Here is an 8471-nt window from a genome sequence, read left to right as displayed (position 1 = left end):
TGCATAAATAATATTTATTGTACACCATATTAAAACATACTTTGTAAATTACTTTTGTGAAACAATAAATGCATATAAACATTACAATGGGATTTTTCCTCTAAAAAAAACTAAGTAATTTTGATTTTAATTTTAGTATGGAAATGAGTAATTAACAAAAGGTCATTTATGAAGTTCTTATGATTAAATTTTGTTGGGGGATAACTGGTTAATTCAGCGTTTATTTAATTTCTACGGTGATTATGTTATGATAATATATTTTAGAAAGTTTCTTTATATAAACTACATAATTTTTAATGGTACTTTTTGATTATCTCACCCCCATTAAAAAACTGGGTTGTCTTCCCACTAAAAAGTTGAGTTTATATGGCAACAACAGATTGGGTTAAAAGGGTTAGATCCTTTTGATTCAGTACTTCAACACATTGTTGACTTTTGGCCTCTTCAATAGGCAAGGTATGATTTGTTATGAAAATGTTATTAGATTCAATAAGATGTTTAATTTTTTCAGTTTTCATGTTTATTAATTTTTTCACTTTTGTATGGTTTGTTATAAAAATATTATCAGATTCAATAAGATGTTTAATCTTTTCACTTTTTGTATTTATTAATTTTTCATTTTTTTTGTTTTGTTTTATTGAGGGTTAAATAATTTTTTCAGTTGGGGGAGATAACCCAAGTTTTTAATGGGGGTGAGATAACCAAAAAGTACCGCCATTTGCATTTAATATTTATCATTTATTATATTATACAGTGATACCTTGCAGTACAAATTTAATTTGTTCCATCACCGAGCTTGTTTTATGATTTACTCGTTTTACAAATCAATTGTCCCCATTGAAATGAATTAAAATATTAATTCGTTCCATTTCCCCTACCCCACCCTACCAGAAAAAACACCTAAAAATAATTTTTTATGGATTTTAAAACAGAAAAGGTGCAGTTACAAGGAAAATGACAATTATAAAAACAAAAGATGCACTTTCTTCACTTTTCACACTTGTAGGTTGTTTCATTAGAAACATCAAAATGTTAGGAAAATGCAACAGAGCAGTGTCATTAAATAAAGCAGCTGCATGACCTGTAGATACTTTTTCAGGCTGATATTTTTCTACAAATTCAGAAGCATACTGCTACTTTGCCATCGTTGCCTTTATGTCACTCGTAGAGATAGCCTTCTCTGCTACACTGGCCTCCGCCGGTGAACCAATCTCTTCCACCACATTAGAATGCTGTTGCTCCTGAAGCTGCAGGAGTTCATCTGTCATCAGCTTCTCTGAGTGTTCCTCGAAGAAATCGTTAATGTTCCCATTGTCAACCTCACAGCCCATGGACTTGCCAAGAGACACTATTTCCTCGACTACAGGTGTCTCAGACTCACACCCCTCGATGTCTCTTCCAGATACGCAGTCAGGCTACAGTTTCCTCCATGTGGAATTCAGCATTCTCCTCGTGATACCCTGCCAGGCTATATCAATGATTTTCAGGCAGTTAACAACGTTGTAGTGCTCCTTCCAAAACTCATGAAGGGTTAGATTTGTATTTTCAGTGACTTCAAAGCACCAATGAAACAAGTGTTTGATGTACAATTTCTTAAAATCAGAAATCACTTGTTGGTCCATGGGCTGCAAGATAGGGGTGGTGTTGTGTGAAAGTTATAGAACTTCAATGAATTTAGATTCATCCAGGATATCATCTTCAAAGTTAGGAAAGTGAGCAGAAGCATTGTCAAGGATGGGGAGGGCCTTGAGAGGAAGATCGTTCAATACTCTTGAATTGCACATTCAGTATTCCACTGATCCTCTGATGGTCTGCAGGTGGCAAGCCATTTTCTTTGAGCAATGGCCCTATCTTGTACTGTACTGAAGCAGATTCTTTTGCATATCTGTAGAAGGCTTTAGTATTTGTTATAATATTTTTGACAGCCCTGGCTTCTTTTTCTGCCCTCTCCTTTTCATGGGAGTGTCTGAGTTCATTTTCAATCTCAAGTAACGGTAATTTGAGACAGGTTCGTTTGTTATCCTTTAGTGACCCATTTAGATGGTTTGAGATTGTCACTTGTTGTCTGAATAGAATCATCCCATCCCTGAGAAGTATATTTTTCTATAGGTTTGGTATTCTCTCTAAAGCAAATTTACTGCCTATGTTGTGCATGATTGTCATAAAGTGCTGCTGCTTTATGCCAATATCTTGTGTAGAGAGACTGGTAGACCAGGTTTGTTCCATGACCTTTTTCTCAAATACTCTTTGAGTCAGCTTTGTGAAAGTTCAGGTTACAGAGGAGTTGGATGTTTCTAGTAGCCTGCATGTCCATAGTCTTCTGTGGACCATACATTGTTAGTTCTATTCAGTTATGATTTGAGAAAATTGTTGGAGTCACCTTAACATTATGTATGAGTACCATGTTATTTGTGAAGAAGAGGTTGGGTTGAGCACTATTTTCTCCATAAAGAGCATGTTTATGAAGTCAAGCAGAGATCCTGCATGTCTCAGACTATGCAGTGACATACCTGAGAGAATGCAGATAGCCAAGTTTACCTTCCCATTGTTTTGGGAGGTGATGTTGGGGATGCTTTCCTGGAAGGTTTTTGTGCTCTTCCTAACACCAGCCACTCTACAGAGTATACTGGGTGCTTTTTACATGGCACCATCACCAGTGCTTTTTAAGTGGCACCATCACCAATGCTTTTTATGTGGCAGCAGCGCCCATACCAATGCTTTTTATGTGGCACCTTGGTTTTAGGATCTGACCAATATGTTTTACATGGCACCTTGGTTTAAGGATCTCCTAACATGCAGATAATCTGAGAAAGAAAACAATATTCTTTTATGCTCAGCATATATAAGAAAATGGAAGGTATTTATGGATGACATCAATAAGTAGTATATGGGTTTATAAACTTCTTTTTCATTGGCTGAAGTAACTAAAGATTCCCCAAAATGCATTGATTTGATTAATCAGAAACTGTTAAAACTATAGTCAGGCATAAGATTCTGAAAACATGTCAAGAAATATAATTCAAAATGAAACAAAAGTTGTCTTTTTCTAGATAAAACTAGGGCTAGAAGTCATATGTTTCACATTTCTGCTCAATGCAGAGCTCAACATACAAGAAATAGTAGCTAAATCCTCCTCAAATCACACCACATTGAAGTTTTGGTGTAGCTTCCATACACCTTTTGGGAAGGAAAATTGCAAATAATTAGGCAGGGATTTTCCCTTATTTTTTGCACTATTCCTGTGTTTCATACAACAGGAATATTTTTTCAATATATACTATTTACTAGCACTATCCATGGAAATTTCATGGTAAATATGAAATTTCTTAGATGATTGTAAGTTTATATAGAGCAGTAAAGATTAGTGTTCCTTTATGAATTGTATATTCAACATTATTTATATTTAAAAACACCTTTCAGTTCTTCTGGATAAGGGTGTAATTGAAGGAGCATGACCTCCCAGCAATTCAGAAGTTCATTTATAAACCTAAGAGTTTAACTATGATTGCAGAGAATATTCACATCACCAGTGTTGTAACTATATATATTTTTTTTGACATTCTCATTTTCATTTTATATTCTATCTTGAACACATTTGCTCATCTGTTGTAAATACTCTGTACTCTTTGATTCATATTTTCCCTTCTACATGCTGATACCCCCATGCTTGTTTTAGTGATTCAACCCTCTGTTTCTCTTTATGTTGTTGTCTATATTGTCTTGTTCTTTCTCTTCTTAGCTTACATCATCTGTCATACATATTCTTTAAACAATTATCAATTTTCAAGCAAGTTGATGATAAATAATTGCACTTATGCAATTAAGTGATAAGCAACACAAAAAATTTGCTTCAATCAAAAATAAACTACACTTTTCACAATCCATCCACCGCTGCCACCTCCACAACTACCACCATCATTATAATTTTTGGTATCAAAGCTCAGTCTAAGTTGTTTGCCAACCAAGATTATTTCATTTCAATTCAGTTGTTTGTTTATATCTACTTTCTTGCTGTTAATACAAAGTTCAAATAAAAATTTTTTACAAAATAATAACATCCATAGTTATTTTGCTGAGTCAGTTCATTTCACTTTCATTGACAAATCTACCCTTCTATTTATGATAAGCTTATTACCATATCTACTGTAGGCCTTCCTTCTTCCATCCAACTATTGATGTGGAAGATAGATAATTGTGAATCAACAAATAAAAGATATAAAAAACTGAATATTAAAATGTTATTTTCTTGTCAGTCACAATAATATATGATGTTTTGAAGTGGTATATAGTCTAGTTGCCTATATTGTTAATCAAGTTGTCCACAAGGGAATCATACCTAATGATTGGTGTAGCAGTATTATAGTGAACTGCTACAAAGGCAAAGGTGATGCCTTAGACAAGTAATTACAGAGGTATCAAATTGCTGGACCAGGTGATGAAAGTTACAGACAGGGTCATAGCTCAACTAGTTATGAAAAGAGTTTGGTTTTGAAACAGAGAGAAGCACTACTGATGCTATACACCCGGTAAGACAGCTGCAGAAGTATCTAGCAAAAATAAACCTCTATACTAGGCTTCTATTGACATGGAGAAAGCCCTTGACAGGATTCCCCACTCCATTATCTGGCAGGCAATATGGAAGCTAGGGATAGGTAAGTGGTTAGTGAGAACTGTAAAAGTCAGGTACAGGGATGCTGTCAGTAAGGTGTAATTTAGCAATGAGTAGAGCAATGAATTCACTGTACAGATAGGAATTTACCAAGGATCGGTTCTCAGCCCCCTTTTGTTCATCGTAGTCCTCCAAATTATAACAGGGGAAATTAAGACTGGCTGCCCTTGGGGGTTCCTCTAAGCTGATGACCTCGTTCTTATAGTTGAATGACTACCAGAACTAGAGAAGAGATTTCAGGGGTGGAAGCAAGGTCTGGAATCAAAGAGCCTGAGAGTTAATTTAGCAAAAACCAAAGCCTTAGTAAGTGCAAAAACAGACATCACAAATCCCTTCAGGGAGATGGCCTTGCTCAATATGCAGAAAAAGTGTTGGTAGAAACTCTACATAGTGTACCCAGTGCAAACTATAGACACACAAGAGGTGCAGCAGTATCAAATGAAGGTTAACAGAGAAAGTAATCTTTGTGTGTGGCAGATGTGCAGGTACAATAAACACTTGGAATGTACAGAAAATAGACTTTGTCAAATGCCAGGTCGGGGTATACTTAGAAGTAGCAGATAGCCTCTGTTACTTAGGTGAACAAGTTAGCAGTAGAGGAGGATGCTCTCAGAACATAGATGCTAGAATGAGCTGGGCAAAGCTCAGTGAGCTACTACCTTTGCTGGTAACTAAGGGCTTCTCCATCTGAGTGAAAGGCAGATTGTATGATCCTTGTGTATAAACAGCCATGCTACATGACAGTGAAACATGGGCTGTGACTGCAAAGGACATGCAAAGGTTTGAAAGAAATGAAGTTAGGGTGCTCCACTGGATGTGCAATGTCAGTGTGTATGTATGACAGAATGTAAGCATCCTAAGAGGTAAATTGAGTATAAGAGGCATCAGATGGAGTGTGCAAGAGAGAAGACTGCAATGATATGATCATGTGATGTGTATCGACAAGGACAGCGGCATAAAGAAGTACCGATCTTTAACTGTGGAGGGAGCCTGTGGGAGCGGTAGTTCCAGGAAGATGTGGGATGAGGTGGTGAAATATGAGCTTCAGTTGTTGAATCTTATGGAGACAATGAGAAATGACCAAGACTTCTGGTAATTTGCTGTGCTTGAGAAGACTCATCAAGCCAAGTGGAATCATAGTTGTGGCTAATGCCAGTGTCACGTGAAAGGGACCCATGCTGGTGACACATAAAGGGTACCTTTGCCAGTGACATGTGAAAGGCACCCATGCCTTTTTCTTTCATTTGTCCATTCATTTGTGACTAGAGCCATCTCCAGTCAAACTGTCTGACCCCTACCAGCATGGAAAATAGACGTTAAATGATAATGATGATGATGTTTAAAATTTCCATTTGCTAAACACTTTATATCTCTCTTTTTCTCTCTACTTCTTACTTCAACAAACTTTTTAATCATGTCATTCCCCTTTTCACATCCTTATCATTTCTTTCTTTCTCTTCACCTTTCACTTCCACTAACCACATGACAGCTTAATGAATTGGCTGGCAATAATGTCACTACTTTCCCCCCCCACCACCACCACCACCACACTTCTTTATTTGCCTTTCTTTAACCTCACCACCTGAACATCACCTCTCTGCTAAATATTCTATTTCTAACTCTCTTTCTCTATATCACTCCCTTCAATTAACTTTTTAAAAACACCTCTCTACCTCTTTGCCTTTCCCTTCAACTAATTACATGACATCATAACACATTTCGGCCTTAGCATATTAATATATTGATTTTTGGTTCCCAATTCTGCACCCTTTTCCCTCTGACGATGGCTAATACAAAAGTTGACCAAGCAAGGCTGCACTGTCTTTCGATATGGGTTCAGCCAGATCAAGAAGAACAATGTTAAATGTTTTTACTTCTGTAATGAAATAAATATCACTTATTGACTATAGTAATTTTAAAATAATTTCATTCTAATATAATTATTTGGAGGAACTGTACCACTGATAGTGAAGTTCTTGCCATTGTCAGCGACTCACTTTACCTAGGTACCAGTTGATACTTGGGAGGGTGCTTGGCTGTTACAGTGTCTTAGTCTTGCTATTTCTCATGGCATTACTATGTGCATGTTGGTGGGCTTCAATAAGTTCTGTTGAACCTTATGATGTGTGACCAATTGATGTACTTAACCCATTCGTGTCGAATTTTTCTAATGAATGAAATTGCCTGAAAATTCAGATACTATTATTTTAACCTAAATAACGACTGGAAAAAAAAATTCATTGAAATCTGTTTGATATTTCCTGAAATAATCCGTCAGTTATAGCAGACATTAGGCACTGTGCATATGAATCTTTAATAAGCTTGTTAACTGTGCAATTTACTTATTTAGAGGCTAATAAAAGTATCAGATCTGACCATAACTTTATTATAAGAATAATTCCTGCTCACATAAATAAGATATCAATGAAAACTGAAAATTTATTTAGTAAAATATATTGTTTTGAAATGAAACTATACAGCTTTACTGAACATGATACTTCTTGAAACATTTGGGATGAACTCCTACATCACATTTTTCACATATGAAATGACTTTTCCCAGAGCACTCTTTGTATCTTCTTTCATTTGGAATATATTCAATCCAATGCATGTCTTGCATTGTCTGTCACATGAACAGATGTACGTTTTCTTTGAAACTTTGGAGTGCCATACTTTTTCAATAGAATTAGAGAAATGTTTTTGATGAAATTGTATAATGTAATTTTATGCCCTGCTCTATTCATCGAGATGCATGTATTTTGGGTTGCCACAGATACAAAATATGAAAAAATAGGCCACCACCATTTATTTTGCTGCATACGAATCCTATAGGAACCGATGTTATGATCCAGAAGGTCAACAAATCCCATATATTTGGTGTAATTTTGGATGCTTTCAGGCTGTGGAATTGGAACATATTTCTTTTGAGGCCTACCATAGCACTTAACAGTGGACATTTTATAGGTTTCAAAGTTTGATAGCAGAACAGCATCGTTATTATCTTTCCATTTCAGAGCGACCATATTTGAAGTGGATTTGAAGTCAGCTGTTCCTCTGGGGCATGCTTTCATTTCAGTTTGCGTCTTGAAAGGACATCTAGCCATCCTATTTTCTCTGCAGATTCCCAACGCACATATTCCTTTCTCAAAAAGTTTCTCCATCAACTGAATGCTTGTGAAATAGTTATCTAAAAATATTTTGAAACCTTTATTGTCTGGTATTCCTACAGCATCAATGAGATCAAGGACAATGTCCCCACCTAGGCCAAATGCATTTTCGGTTTTATTGGGACCATCTTTCTTGCCAGTGCAGAGGTCAAAAAAGCATGCCTATATCCATGCTGAGAACAAAGAGCCCAAACTTTGAAACTAAACCAAATTGGTTTCTCTTTTATAAATTTGTAGTGATGCCTTAATAGCAGACGACATTTCCGGAAAGCTTATCCACGCATGCGCAGGGACTAGTTCCGGAAGGAATACAGGAAGAGTCTCATGCACATGCGTAGTCATCAACATCCAAGCTTTCGCGCCTATTTTCACTCTCTTTCTCGCTGGCTGGCGAAGGGCCTGGACGTCGAAGCAGCCTCTCTCCAACATTCCAACTCTGGAGCTAGACAAATTACCACGCAACATCATTGACGGCGTCTCAGTAACCAAAGGGCGAAGTGCTGCTGAATTCTATTGTAATAAATATTGTTGTGTTGATAGTTCAGAATCTGCGTTCTGTTGTTTCTTCAAGAAATTTAATGTACGGAAGCGGAATACACCTAATGATGTATAACCACTTCCCTACAAATTGTTTG

The sequence above is a fragment of the Octopus bimaculoides genome, chromosome 9, assembly GCF_001194135.2.
Source record: "Octopus bimaculoides isolate UCB-OBI-ISO-001 chromosome 9, ASM119413v2, whole genome shotgun sequence".
Lineage (NCBI taxonomy): Eukaryota > Metazoa > Mollusca > Cephalopoda > Octopoda > Octopodidae > Octopus > Octopus bimaculoides.
The sequence above is the reverse complement of the archived record's forward strand: the minus strand, read 5'-3'. Positions refer to the sequence as shown.